Source organism: Ambystoma mexicanum, chromosome 4p (genome assembly GCF_040938575.1).
Source record: "Ambystoma mexicanum isolate Mex_15411 chromosome 4p, UKY_AmexF1_1, whole genome shotgun sequence".
NCBI classification, from domain to species: domain Eukaryota; kingdom Metazoa; phylum Chordata; class Amphibia; order Caudata; family Ambystomatidae; genus Ambystoma; species Ambystoma mexicanum.
In genome coordinates, this window is record NC_090927.1 from 782,358,303 (window position 1) to 782,374,335 (window position 16,033).

Sequence of the window (16,033 nt, forward strand, 5' to 3'; positions counted from 1 at the left end):
ACTCGCATTTCAGCCTCTCACACAGAGGGACCGAGCCATCAACACAGTAGGCCAGCTCCACACAAGCCTTGTTCCCATGGAAGCCATCCGTTCCCTGTCCTTTCAATGTTGCGAAAACCTAGTATCATTTCTCGAAAATGTGCTCTGCATGGAGCGCAAGACAGTACCAGGCCCCGGTGCTGTTCCCATCTGTCTCCACTAAACTGCCAGTGCACCCCTGACACCTGCCCCCACCCGACCAGAGCCCACCATCCTGCACAGCCCCCGACCCCTCAACCCTTTCCATGCTGATGACCCTCTAACCCCCTCATCTCGACTATTTCACATTACCCACCGAGATCTAAGCCAGCACAGCTGTATTTCTTTCCAATGGCAACACACGTTTGTTCGTATCATGAGGCACCAAGGAAGGTAGACTAAAGATCTAACCCTCTGGGGAGACACTTGGGTGCGAGGATTGTGGTATCAATGAAGCCCTAAATGTAGGGGTCGGTGTAGTGATTTAGCTTTCCATGTTGTCTTTTCAGAATGAATAGAATGCTGAGTGAGTGACATGGAATCTTGCTGGTGAGAATGTTGTTGTATGGTTGAGAGTTCTGAGTGAGAGAGTTGGTGAGATGTAGCCTACCTGGGAGGATGCGGGTGCATGTTTGCCTGGAGCTCTGATGAACTTGAATATGAAACATTAAAGATGTACTGGAGACTCATTAAAGGAACAACTGGAACATCAAGAGATGTCAGAGTCATCACTGGGAAACTCAGAGTTTTACATTGGCGACGAGGATGCTGGCTGTGCTGGGGGGACAGCACTGAGGATGGCACATGTACCACCCCCCCAACCCAAGAAGAAGACCCTCCCAGGTAGGGCGACCGCTTTTTGGATTTAGGCGCAGTAGGGCCCAGCGCTGGGGCCGCTGGCGCAGGATGTAGTGATCAGCGCCATGACAGAGCCATCTGGGTTGACCTGTCTAACCGGATGTTGGGCAGGTTAAACTCAGAGGGCCAAGAGACTGACAGAGCAACAGTGGCAGGGCTTAGGGCCCAATTGACTGTCCTGGAGGGGTTTGGTAACCCAAAGCTGCGACATGAAGGGTGGTGAGCCCATGGCAGTAGCAATTGGAGAGGATTGGAGCCTGAGCTGCGCCTTGGAATTGAGGAATCTGGAAGTCATGTTTTGCAGCTGAGGGGCTTGGAGCCCAAGACAGCAGCATTGGGAGAGGGTTTGAGCCTGAGCTGTGCCTAGGAGTGACTATGGGACCACTGCTCTCTGGCAGAGGGGCTAGGTGCTCAGTATTTGAACTGTGTTCCTGTGAGGGCCAATAATGACATTGGTGGAATTGGGAGCCAATTATAGTGCCTGGAGGGGTTTGGAGCCCAAATGCTGTGATGAGGAGGGTCCTAGTGCCATTGCAGCGTTTGAGGGGCTTGGAGCCCGTGACTGTACTTGGAAGGGCTTGGAGTACATTGCGGTGCAGCTGAGGGGCATTTTGCCATTGAGAGAGCGCCAAAGAGCCATTGGGAGACCACTGTGCCGTCTGAGCGACACTGTGCAGAGAGGAGGCGCTAAGAGTCTTACCTGTTACCAGAGGCAGCAGGTGTTCTGTGGAGGGGCAGCACAAAACACAGAACACAGCATGCAGCAGAGTTTAATTTAACATGTTAAGCTTAAATTGTCATGTGAGGCCTGTGATAGTTGTGATATTTTGACACTGCAATTGCAACATGAGCATTTTAGAGTGAATGTACACTGAATGGGTGAGTGTGGTGTCGTGGCCTTTGTTTAAAGACACATATTTGATGTGAGCAATGTTAGTTTTATGAAGCAGTTGTGTTTAACCCATGTTCTTTCCGCAGATGGACTTTTCAATGCAATAGGCAAAGTGGACTGATATAGTTGTAGTACATGGCACGGGGAAAGTGATTTATTGAACATGTTTACAAATGTGTTGCTTTGCAGCTGGGACTGTTTAAAAGTCTTTTGTGCCATTTAGGGAGAACTAAGAAACTATGTTAGAATTTTAGCAGTAACGTTATTAATTTTAAAGAACTGTTTTGTTGTTGCAGTGTGGGGATCTGCATGTGTAAGTCTTTGTGGTGTGCCAGAGTTTTAGCATTTTGGTGATTTTTGTAGTTGTGTGCTTGATGGCCTATTGCATTGTGTGTTCTAAGTGGTTCTTTGCAGCAGTGGTGTGGTGTTGGTTTCGGTTGTTTTAAGGAACACAGGTGACAGATAAGGGGTGGCAATATCGCACTGTTTGTGCTGTTTGGATGCTGTTTCACTCGGACGTTTGGAACGTCCAACCTGGTTCTTTGGGAGTGAGGTGCACATCATAGTGGTGTGATTTTATTTGGCTGTGAAGTTATGGGTGGCTGAGTGTAATACGAGTGCTGTTGTTCTGGTGAAAGTAATGCATGTATTTATATGTTGTGTGTGACAATGCTTTCTCATTGTTGTGTTTGGTCTTTAGGTGGAGCTTTAGGACACAGGCGACGAAGTGGGGGTGGCGGCATAGGTACCTTAGTGGGCAGTGTGTTATTGTGTCGTTTCACTCAGGTGTTGGGAATGCCCAGCTTTGTTCTTTAGTTTTTGTGGTGCACAGCTCAGAGTTGTGTGAGTGGTGTGGCTATGAGGTTAGTATTGGTTATAATTTTGTGTGGTATAGGAGGAGAGACAGGGATACCTGAGCTGTTGAAGATTGATTGCTAGTGGTACAATTTTCATTGGTAGGTGTCCTTCCTTTATTGTGTAGAAAAGGGGAGGGGCATTGTTAGTATTATGTTATGGTACCATTTGAACTGGTGACGCGTTCAGGTTGTACGGGTGTGGTGATAGTTAATGTGGTTGAGATGCACGTGCATGTGTTGGAGTGTGTGTGTGTACTGTGTGTTGTGAGTGTGACCGGTTTTGGTAGGTGTTGTTGTTGTTGTGTAAGGAAGGGAGATATGTAGTGATTTAGGTTTCCATGTTGTCTTTTCAGAATGAGTAGAATGCTGAGTGAGTGACATGGAATCTTGCTGGTGAGAATGTTGTTGTATGGTTGAGAGTTCTGAGTGAGAGAGTTGGTGAGATGTAGCCTACCTCAGAGGATGCTGGTGCATGTTTGCCTGGAGATCTGAGGAACTTGACATATGAAACATAAAAGATGTACTGGAAACTCATTAAAGGAACAACTGGAACATCAAGAGATGTCAGAGTCATCACTGGGAACACAGGGCTTTACAGTCGGCATGGCCATATATCATTCTCTTTTTTGTGTGAAGTACCCCTTCATATTATATTCAGGTGCCTGCCATTGCTAATGAATTATCAGTTCTTGTTGTTTAGCTTAGCTTAGTTAGAATATAACGCCTTCTTGACCCAACATTCACCGCGAGATGAGCCCAGATGACCCACGTGTACCAAGATCGACTAGGGACGTTTTGGCAGAGTGCTCTCGGGCAGCAGAGTCCTTTGCTTGCATATTGATCTTATATAAACTTTAGTAGCAAGTTATCTCTTGGTCTTATTCCCTAACGGGGTGCATAATTATCGGGGAAACGTGTATGAAGGTTGGTGCCTTCATTTGGTGACCCCTTTGATGTGATTCTCTTAGCCACCCGTACCTGGGGCAAGATCCAGGGCCTCTCCGTAAAAGGCTGTGCCTACCTACAGTTGACCAGTCCCCCAAAACGCATACCCAGCAGAAGCGGTTTGTGTGGGTTCCAGCTTTGCGAATACCCCGCTGCTCGCTGGAGCAGGGTGTGGCCCCAGGGAGAGACCGAGGTGTTGTGGATTAACCGCAAACTGAGGCTTTTGGAAGAACACGGGCACATGAGTATAACTTGCAAGGAGAAACAAACTGTGATTTTTTTGGGGATAGAGCAGTGTGGCTGAAGGGAGCACGCAGTGGTTGAATGTGAATGAACAAGGTGATTACGTGAAGTGAAGAATTTTGTCATGGCCATTTATTATTCAATTTTTTAAAAAGTTAAAGCAATAAAGAGACTATAAAGAGGAGATACAGGAACCTACCCAAAAAGGGGATAGAAGGTGGCAGCCACATTGCACTGTCTCAACCAGTGCAGGGAATAAATATGGAGATAAAAGTAGGAGCTCCATATAATTAGAGAGCTGGGAAATAAGTAGTGGTTATTATTTTAACTTATTGTTTTAGCTTGTTATTTTCAGTGTTTTTTATGTGCAGGGAGGAGGCCCAGGAGGAGCAAGTGTGATGTGAGTAAGGAGTGAGTGATTGAAAAAAACGTTTTTGCTCTAGGAGAAAGGAGTAGCGGTTATTAAATGTATGTTTTATTTAATGTGCCTTTGTCTGGTGGTAAAAAACTGTTCCATGTCTATGTATGTTTGACTAATGGACACACAAGACTGAGACCCACAAGACGTTTATCCATTGACTGATCAGACTAGGGCCCAAGGGTATAGATGGAAAGAGACTTAAGGGGAAAAAAGGGGAGAGAATTCACACGAGATGCCTTTTATTAAAACAAACACCTAAGACAAAAGCATCCAGCTATGGGGATAGAAACCCCACTGTCCAACATATGCAAACACCTACCCCTGTATAGTGACAAAATCAAGAAATACCATGAACAGTGGGTGGTGGAGACAAAGGGGCAGGGACTGCCCCATGCTTGGCCAGAGGACGGGTCCTTTGACAATGGCACACTAGATCACCTATCTACTTATTTGACGGCTAAATATAAGGGGAAACAACTACAAAATAGAAGGGAGATTTTAGACCTGTGGCGGATGTTTGAAGAAACACCCGCCACACAATGTGTCAGTGAGGAGTGCAGCAGCAAACCAAGCACAGCCCCACCCGCACTGTATGGCCCATTGACCACCACCCCCACCCACACAGGGGTAAGTACCAGGAATGTAGAAGTGGCGTTAATACGCACCCGCGCAGAATTGGCTCGATTATGAGCAGCATGTGAAGCAGCGAGAGGAGCAGAAAGTGGGCCCCGGCCCCCAAGTACAACCCCTCCGCTACCGGAAGATGAATGGAAATCCAGAGACTTCCTTTTTTTTAGGATTGAGAGCGCGCCCATACGGGCCATGCAAATAGAACAAGAAGGAGAAACTGATACTTTGGGATATGAGAACGTAGGATCGATAAGGGATGAAGAGTATTGGAGAGACTTTGATGAAGTAGAGGAAGGCGCAGTAGGAGGGGTGCAACAGGTACAGTGGGCCACACCCAGAGTGGAAAACACATGGGAAGGTAGGTTGAGAAACAGAATCGGGAGTGAACCCATAGACCTGGGTCCTTTAAGCTGAGGCAGCGATACTTAGAGATGGATGGGGATGCAGAATTTACTCATACATCAATAATGAAAATGACTCAGGAAGTTGGCAAAACTTTGTTCTGTTTTGATAACAATTATGAAAAACAGGGAGTACAACGGACATCATCCGACGTTGCACAGAAATTTCTCAATGAATTTCATAAAAAACATAACTTTTGTAGTCAAAACTCATCATCATTGATGTCACACTACATGGCAAACTACAAAAACCTACTTGGGAAAGTGATAGGCTCACAGGGAACATCTAAGTATACGTTCCTTACTGACAAGCATTGTCATTGGGTCTCTTACATCAGGTGGACAACTAAGCCCATTCCAAGTGCAAGTCATTTTCATCATCACAAAATACACGAAGATTCATTGGTTACACAAACTATAGGGCTCCTTAATATGTGGTCCTCTACAATTGTTTGGTATGCTTGTACCCTTCTGGAATATTCCACATGCTAGCAGCACACAGGCCAGTACCCCAGACACTGGGAGGGTTGGCCTGGTCGCGCCTCCCCACCCAATAAGCCCAACATCTATCATCACTCTTGCGGTCTGCCATTCATTTAGGCTTTGAACTTGGCCTTGCTGAAGCTCTCCGTGCCTGAGAACTAAAGGGAGTATGTCATGCTTTTATCTTCTGGTTTCAGTGTATTTCGATCTGACCATGTGACTGGAGAAAACGTTTCTGAGCTCTTTGCTGCATATAATATTATTAAATGATTAACTCTTGGCACCTTCAATGTTTTTCCATTTCACCTCTGAATGTAAGTGTCCCCAGAAACGCACCCCCCTTAGTGAGAGGCAATAATGGACACACCCCAGGAGGGGAATGAGGCCAGGACCAAGTGCGGGTAAGATCAAAAGCGCTTTATATAATTCAATATAGGGCATGCAAAGGACTCTGCAAACTCTGAGAGCGCTCTCTCTGACAATAGCAAAGACAGTTAGTTATATTACAAATACACGTCATGCATGAGGTAAGCTATAGGGGCCACAGAGTCTCAGGGATTGGGTGGTGATGGCTAGGTGGTATACATTGTATACAGTTTCTTCTCCAGGATTGGCGGCTGTTGGTGCTGCGCCACGTGGGGCGGGGGGTCAGCTGGGCTCATCGGGATGTAGCGCAGGCCCGGACATGCCTTGTAACAACGATTGATAGCTAAACTAACATTTGCCCTTTTGGCCACACATTCCCACCCATTCATCACACTTCATGTGTCCTGTTGAGTTGCAACTCTTGTAAGCTTTGACCTTAGATCAATACATAGCGAGAAACGTTGATACACGATCTGGAGTGTCTTAATGCATTGGTTTAGGAGGAGCCTTAGGTTCGTGCAATCAGGCCCCATGGGCATAGTCAGGGGCATGGGCGGGGGTGCTTGACTTACCATCCTTGGCAATAACAGTGAGGGATGGTATTATGATCTGTTGGTACACGTGTGTGCACCCCCCCTTTCTAGGGTCATTAACTCAGGGTCGACGGAGGTACTACTGACCCCAGGTAGCTCGTAAGTCACAGAGTTAGGCTGTGGCAGCCTCTGACAGGGGGAGGGTGGCGGATGCTTGAAACGGGACCAGCAGGGTCGGGAGGGAAGGCAAGGCTTTGCTGTTTGAACACCGTCTATCTCGAGAGAGAGCCTGGGCAGAGGAAGGGGGGAAATGGCCTTGCATCACTGTGCGCGGCATCTTGCACGAGGCGGTTTTACTGTCGTATGAGCGAGAGGCGACTAACAACACATGGGGTTCCTAAAAGCACTCATATGTATTGGTATTTACATGGGATACTAGCTGATGGTCATACTTTTTTACATAGCATTTCACATTTAAAGTTGACATACGAACATGAGGTAGTGTCAAACAGGTGTGTGTAAAGAGTGTATTAAGAGAGCAACACAAGTTATTGTTCACAGTTATCAGCTGCCCAGTCTTTGTATATCTCGTCATTACATGTAATATCGGTTGCACAACTTTCTCTTTACCCATTCTTCTTTATATTAGCAGCGAACGTTAGTCAACAAGGCACATATTTCATAAATCGTTCCTGCACATTGCAAGGGCTTTCGGGGTGGGTATGGGTGCAAGGCGCCATGCCGCCTATAGCTGGGGGCTCGGTACAGGGGTCAGGGCCTTCAGGGTTTGGGCTGATCTCAGTTACATCCTAGTATTCTCGTTCATAGCTGGGGCAATGATGTACTGCAGAAGGTTAACAGTTAAAGTGTTTTATTTTGTTGTTCGCTCGCGTCTGGTGACTCATGAGAATGAGTCTTCAGCGGATCTGCCATGCAGTGGGAGGTGGGGGAAGTGTGGGCCTCTGTGAGCGCGGTCAAGTGGGGGTCACTCTGCAGCGTTCAGTGTTTCTGCCTTGGGTTAGATATGCACGTTTCTAGCAAGATGGAGAGGGCTTAATACAAGATGGCTTCTATTCTCTGCCACATAACGTGATGGTGCAGCCCCACGTGTCGGCCGGCAGCCGCCCTGCCGCCTGGGCCCGGGAGGCCGGGGGGGCGCCGACGAGTCATGGGTCTCAACCAAGGTGGGACATGTAGTGGGAGGGGGGTCCTATTGACCTACCCTTCTTCTCCCAGTACAGTTGCACTTCTGTGTGCATCTGAATGTCCACGGAGGGGTGAGTGTGCTGTGTGCATTTGTTTCCCTGTCACGATCTCATGGGGTGACAAATGGTGGTCCTTGCTTGGCTGATTCCTCAGCTCGAAAAGGGCCAAGGGGAGACAGTATACCCAATTTTTCTTAAGGGTGAAACATAGTTTTGAGAGTCTTCCTTTTAGTAATCCGTTGATGTTTTCTACCATACCGTTTCTTTGCGGGTGATAAATCGAGCATAATTTATGCTTTATCCCCAGCAATGATGTCATTTCCTTAAAGAGATCGTTCACAAAATGTGTGCCGTTGTCAGAGCGAATTACGTCGCAAATTCCCCAGCAGGGGAATACTTCCCGCACGAGAAATTGTGCAGCACACTTCGTATCTGGGTGGGCACAGGGACCTGCCTCTACCCAGCATAAAAATGGGCAAACTACCACTATCATATACTTCGCTCCGTTGCATCTCTCACCCATATCTGCATAGTCGATATGCAGCTCTCTAAAAGGTCCTATTGGCTTGGGTATCGCTCCTCTTAGTGTTCTCAAAGTCATGCCAGTGTTGTATATTTGACACGTTGTGCATTCCATTGTTAGCTTGGAGAGTTGTTCCCGTAATCCTGGGATAAACCAATTTTCTTGTATCTCTGCTGCGATGTGCTGCCTTGCGTTGTGTACTGGGAAGTGTAGCTGCTGGAATGCTACTTCTAATAGTTTATTTGGCATTACTACTTTACCTGTGTTGTTTTGCCGCCATAAGAAATCAGTTGCCGACTGGCTGCATCCTCTTTTTGTCCACAACTCTTTTTCGTCCTCAGGCACCTCTTCCTGTAGTTCCAGTATTTGAGACACTGGCATGGTATTGTACCCGTCCGGGATACTCTCCTCTGCTTCTCTTCGCATTAGATACTCACCTGTGTTTTCTTTTCTCAAATATGATGCCTCCTTGGCAGCTGCGTCTGCTGCTGCGTTTCCCAAGGAGACGAAGTCAGTGTTATTGGTATGGGCCTGGCATTTCACTATTGCTACCATTGTGGGTTCTTTTAATGCCTCTATGAGTTCCCTCAACAAATCCGCATGTTGTACGGGTGAGCCATCTGCCCTGTTGAACCCCCTTCTTCCCCACCTGGCAAGCCCTCTGTGTACTGTTGTGGCCATATATGCTGAATCCATGTAAATCGTTACTGCACATCCTTTTGCTGCTCTTAAAGCTTCAATTAATGCTACCAGTTCTGCTGCTTGTGCTGAGAAATTAGCTGGTAGTCGCTGCTGTATTAGGACCTCGTACTCACCTTCTTCCATTTGCACTACTGCCACTCCTACGTGTTTTTCTCCAGTTTCTGAATTTATGGAAGCTGACCCATCTATGAAAAATAGCTCTCCTTCCGTCAGTGCGTTCTCACTTACCACAGTTGTGCCAATGTCCTCGCCCTGGTATGTTGCGCAATCATGTGCCTGGATATCCTCTACAGTGCATGGCACTGAGATGAATCTTGCGGGGTTAACCACCTTGCATTTTACCACATGTATGTTAGCACTTGATAGTATGACCTCATATGCGGTGGCTCTCTGTGTGGTTAATGTGTCCTTTGATCGCTCGAGTATGGCGAACAATGAATGTTCTACATACAGTGTCAGTGAGCATCCCATTACTATGGTAGCGCTCTTCTCAATTGCGAACGAAGCTGCTGCGAGAGCCTGTTCGCATGCGAAATGTCCTTGCATTGCAGCGTCCAGTGTCCCACTGTAGTATGCCAAAGGCTTGTGAACTAGGGGCGTTTTCTGTGTCAGAATTGCTGTCATGAGTGCCCCCTTACAGTGCGAGAATAGGTAGAACTCGCGTTCATAATCTGGGGTCGCGAGTACTGGGGCGCTTGAAATGAGTTCTTTGAGTGATGTGAATGCATCGCATATCTCTGAATCCCACTGTATTTCTGTTTTTTCCTTTTGTGCTTCCTTGAGTGCCTGGAGCAACGGGCGTGTGTATGCAGCATAGTCTAATATCCATGCTCGACAGTAGTTGCACATCCCCAGGAATTTTTGCATGTCCTTCATTGTCTTTGGTCATCCTACGGCCGAGATAGCCGCTACTCTGTCTGGTATTATTCTTTTGCCATCTTTTGATATCAATTGCCCTAAGTACAGCACTTCACGTTGACAGTATTGTAATTTTTCTTTGTCTACTTTGTACCCCTTTTGCGATAGCAATGTCAAAAGGGCTATGGAGTCTTTTCTACACTCTTCCTCGTTTCTGCCGCAGATTAATAAATCGTCCACATGCTGTATTATTGTGCTGTCTGCAGTCATGTTTCCAAGATCCTCATGCAATATTCTATTGAATATGCTGGGGCTTTCGCAATAACCCTTGGGCAAGCTGCAGTGTTCATACCTCCTCCCCCCTAGGGTAAATGCTGTCAAGTATCTGCACTCTTCTGCGAGTGGTATTGAGAAAAATGCGTTTTTTAAATCCACTACAGTGAAGTGGGATGCGTCTTGTGGTATGCTGCATAGGATGGATGCCGCATTTGGGACCAACGGGAACTCTTTCTGGATGACGTCATTTAGTGGGCGTAAGTCCTGGATCATCCTCCAGGCACCTCCTTTTGCTTTTTTGATTGGGTAAATACATGTATTGCACGGGGAGTTCGAGGGTACTATTATCCCCTGTGCAAGTAGAGCATTTATTGTTTCTTTTATACCTTCTTCTGCTTCTCGGGACAGGGGGTATTGTTTGACCCGGGGCAGAATTGCTCCAGGCTTGAGATTGATTTTTACTGGTGTGACTCCGTGTAGTAGCCCTATGTCATGGGGACCTGTCGTCCACATTTGCCAGGGTACTGACTGCATGTCGTCATTAAAGAATGAAGGTGGGGCGCCTACCACTGCCATCAGCTGTATTGGCACCTGTCTTTGCTGTATCATTATTTCACAAGGGATAGCTATTTCCATTATTATTTCTCCGTCACTCTCTGAATCTTCGACCACCGCCCCAGAGAACCCCTGCGTCTCCAATTTACGATTAGATAGCGGAAACCGGCCCTCGTGTATACACGATTTTTCAGCTCCCGAATCTACCATAAATATGAATTGTCTATTTCCTATCTCTGCTCCTATCAATGGTTCCTCGCTTGCATTGAAGGTTGTCAATAGGATTGGACATGCAAGTGCACTCTGTGGGCTGTCCTATGCTGGATGACTAGTTGTTCCCCCTTGGCTGAAAACGTTACCTGAAACTACCGCTACTCCTCCATATGGGGCAGGCGCGCCGTTAGGTGTCGTGGTAAATGGGTTGCTTTGTGTGTATGGCATGTTTCCACTACTTTGTGGATGTTGTTGAGTGTGGTGGGCTCTTTCCCTGTATTGTTCTTGCCCTCTTTCGTCTTGCTGTTCTCGTCCTCCGTTTCGGGGTAACCCGTATGGGCTCCCCGGATGAGGGTGCCCCTAATACTGATCATCTTGGTAACTTGGGTTAGGCCTACTCCTGCATTCGCGTGAGAAATGTCCCCACCTCCCACAATTCCAGCAATTTCCTTGCCACCCCCTTTTCTCGTTCCTTAATTCTTTTGCAATGGTACACTATTATACTCTGTATCTCTGGCCATCCCTTCGCTTCGATCCCTGCTATTTTGTCCAGCGCTTTTGCACTTCTTTTGGGAGCCCTCTCTTTATTATGAAGTAAAGTAACGATGTTGATTGGTCATATGGTGGACCCATTTCAGCTCTCCACATCTCCTGTACCCGGAAAATGTAATCTGTAACTTCTTCCCCATCATTCATAGTGCATTGCATTACTGACTGTAAATCTGGGGTGTCTGGTAATGTTTCCCTCAATGCGTCCCAAACGCGAGCGCGCACGGTATTGAAGGCAGCGCCATCATGTCTGTCACTATCCAACGTTATTCCCGGGAAACCTGCTTTTGTCCACACCCTGTCTGATTGGTCCCCCACTGCTGACACAAGTAAACTCTTTACCAATAGCCAGGGGCACCCCTGCAGTATGTTTCTCAAAGGCATATATCCATTTGCCAGCTCCACCTGATAACGGGGGCAGTAATTTCAATAAGTTTGCTTTATCCATCTGTGCCCAAGTTATGTAATTCGGTCTCCCCGCCCCCCGCTGTATATGTGGGAGTTGTAGTCGCCCCTTACATCCTCTACCAATACTTACCTTTGTTCCCTTCTTTCCCACCATAGCTACCTTTCCCGTCCTGTTTCTTAACCTCCCTGTCCATTCTTGCTGTAGTGCCCTCCCTAGTGGTCTTTCCTCTAATTCCACTGAACTTTCGCCTGCCGCTATTCCCAATCTCCCAGCTTCTTGCTCCTCTTCATCTATGTCACACCACAGCTCCTCTCTCCCATCACCTTCCACTCCTTCCCCCCCTACACTTCCTCCTATATTGTTCACCCCTAGTTCTACTATCTGCGTGGGCTCCTCTTGTATTCTGAATAGTATCTCCCCTTTCTTCCATCCTTCCTCATTTGACTTATCTAAGGGGTGTGACCGGGACAATCGTTCCGACCTTGTTGTACTTGGCTCACCTGGTTCGCATAGGCTTTGCATCCTTGACAACTCTTCCCTTGCTATTGAGAGTCTGGCGTCTAAATCTTCTGTCAATTTACATATGTTTACCGAGGGGGTACTTACATGCCCATTTGATCGGGGGCACTCGTATGGTGGTGGCACAGTTGGTCTTGCTGTGGGGTGGGGGTGCTAGTGGGCACATATGTGGGGTCACTGTAACCTTCAGCGGGTGGGGGTTTGTTTAGGAGTGGGTACAATCGAGTCACCTCTATGACTCCCTCTTTTCCCTCGTCCTCCTTGCTACCCTCTGCTCGCGCTGATGGGGTAGCCGTGAGGGCGGGCTGATCAAGTGTGGTGTCTAGTTTCTTTGGTGGGGGTATTTCCTCAAATAATCGCCAGAGATCTAGTATCTCTCTCCTATTGTGAAATTGTTTCCCCTTGTATTTTAGGAATATGAAGGTAGCTACCATGTCCAGGACGCTTTTATCAAATGACCCTCCTTGTGGCCAGATGTCATGATGCCTACCCCCGGGACCCAGACCAAGTCCAGCAACCCCGGAAGCAGGCATCAAGTTATGCCAAGCAAGCCCAACAACCCCTGCTAGGGGCTCTTTGGGTGCATTGCCAATTCCTACCGCAAATTCATCCCAGATCGTACATCCCATCACAGCACTCTTGCGAAAAAATAAACGCTTTATGTGGACTGAAGAAGCTGAAAATGCCTTCCAAGAGCTGAAAGTGAAATTCACGTCTGCACCTGTGTTAAAGCACCCGCGCCCAGAATATCGTGGACTCCAAGCTGATAAAGTCAAAACTTTTTTATTTAATCGACTGGAAAGGTTACGGACCACAGGAAAGGTCATGGGAACCTAGGGACCATGTTCATGCACCCCGATTGGTGAAAAAATTCCACCGAAATTTCCCAGACAAACCGAAACAACAGGGAAGAATGACTTTAGGAGGGGCCTTGGGGGGTAGTGCTGTCATGATGCCTACCCCCGGGGACCCAGACCAAGTCCAGCAACCCCAGAAGCAGGCATCAAGTTACCCCAAGCAAGCCCAACAACCCCCGCTAGGGGCTATTTGGGTGCAGTCCTGGCGCCTATGGCGCCAGGCTCATATGGAGAGTCAGTCCGGGCGCCATAGCCGCCAGGCTCATAGATTAAAACTTACCTGATGCAGACCATGCTGCAAACTTACCTGATGCACACCATGCTACAAGAGCTCCAAACCAAACGAGGCGTGGAAGGGACTATTTTACCTAGGGACTATGTTTTTACCCGGGTGGGGCTGTGGAGGAATACTTACCTGGGACTACTTTGGAGGCTATTTAAACCACGCCCCAGAGCAGCACACGTTTCGTGTTATTCTGCATCCAGCAGCGTAGCGCTCAACGTGCCTGCAAATCTGCATCCAGTCTTCTGCCACGCCCGCCTCGAGTTTGGAGTTCCTAGAAAAAGGGAGAAAGAAGGAGAAAAGGTTAAAACAAGAGCAATACTTTTGATCCTTACCTGAATTCCCGATCCATCGCGCCTTCGAGCTGGAAGAAAGAAGTTATGTTATGCGCGTCGCATCGCCTGCTGCAGCGCCGCGCTGAACTCACCGGCCTTCGCAGCATCTTGACATTTCACTGCATCCTCCTGCATGTTACCGCCGCACTCCGGCACCTAAGGAGAAGACAAGAACAGCAAGGTGAGCCAAGGGAATACACAGAGGAATACCCCCATAGACTTACCTGATTATACCACCGGGGGTACTATTCTTCTTCACGGGTCGGCTCAGCTTCCACTGCATCCTAGCCGAACCCCGGCCCCTAAAGGGAAACAAAAGGACAGCATGGTGAAACAAGGGACTAACAAGGGGAACCCTCCTCTCCACAAAAGACTTACCTGATTTTACCGCCGGAGGCATTATTCCCCGAGACTTCATACTTTCTCTCAGCGCCTGAATAAGGGAGAAAGCAACAGGTTACATGTGGACATTATTTTATCGAACTGTGTTGGATAATACAAATCCTCACCATAACATAACCGATTGCCACAAGGAACTCTTCAGTAGGGTCAAGCTGCAACCTGCAAGGAATCGGACAAGAGTGAAAGTCAGGCATTTGAACTCTTACGAACTACATACTTACGGCGTCTTGCCGGAAATATCGGAGTCAATATTGTCCTGGAAGTCACCAATTCCTTCGAGCCAGTGAAGCAACTGGTTATCTATGCGTCCCTGCGCTCAATGCAGGATGGAGAGCTCATCTTTTCAAATCATCGGGTGAGACTATAAGAGGGAACATCCAAGGTGATCAGTGGGGAGAACAGCGGGGTGGGGGGATTAACGATCAACTCCATGGGTGGTTAATTCCCTTTCTCCACTTGCAGAAGAATATTCCTAAGGGCCAAGCAAACGAAGCTAGGTGGGCCAATCCAGTCCGTCATCTCGGCCCTACGCGTCACATTGGTGGAGACCGCAGCAGTCCAGTCCAGATCGACGCCTCTGTGGGAGCCAGGTGAGCGTAACAGAACACGAAGCCTACCCACAAATTCCCACCCGGGCGTTATGGATACCTCAGAGACTGACCAATTGGCCCAATTACTAGGGGAATTGAGGGCTGAAGTGCATTCCGCCCGTCAAGAAACCAATGCTCTTAGGAGAGAACTGATTTTGTCAAAGGAGCGAACTGATGATCTTGCTAGGCAACTATTGCAAAGCCAGGCTTGACAAGCACCCCTACCTGGTTCCGGGTGAAATCCAGCTCCTGTGTTATCGAGTAACCCTGTGCAAATAAACCTACCAGTACATATTCCATTAGCCCCACCCGAACGCTTTGCCGGAGATCCCAAAAGGTTTGCCGTGTTTATGAACCAATGCCGCTTGCACTTTTTATGCAGACCTGGAGCCTTCCCAAATGATCAAGCCAAAGTAGCCTTTGTATTGTCATATCTCAGCGGCAGTGCAGCTGATTGGTCAATTCCACTAGTTACTCAGGATGACCCAATTCTTCGGGATTTTCAGGGCTTTCAAACTAGCATGGAAAGACTATTTGCCCGGGACTCCCAAGGACAGGCCCCGGATAACAAACTTTTATCCCTACGACAGGGTAACCAGGACCTTCTATCCTACATCGCGACCTTTAATAGGTTAATAGTGGAAACTGGATGGCCTGAGGTAAAATGAATCACGTTATTTCATCGAGGGCTTAGAGGAGAACTCAAGGATGTCTTGGCTCAAGTCGTGAACCCACCTCAAGACTGCGCAGAATATATAGACTTAGTGGTCCAGATAGATCACAGACCTCAGAACAGAAAGGCTGATCGAGCCAAGTTTGAGAATCGGGTGTTGGTCAAAACCGACGCTAACTCCAAAGGAGCAGATGCTTCAGAACCCATGCAAATCGGAGGGGTTAAAGGACCCTTAACCCAGAAGGAAAGAGAAAGGAGACGGCAAATGCAATTGTGTCTATATTGTGGAACTTCTGGACATTTTCTACGGGATTGCCCTGTAAAACCACCCAAGAAGGTGGTAGGAGCTGCCGATAAAAGCCATATGGTGTCAGACTTGGGAAACGACCACGCCCGACAAGCATAGAGGTCCGCTTGCCGAACTTGAAGAAGGATAC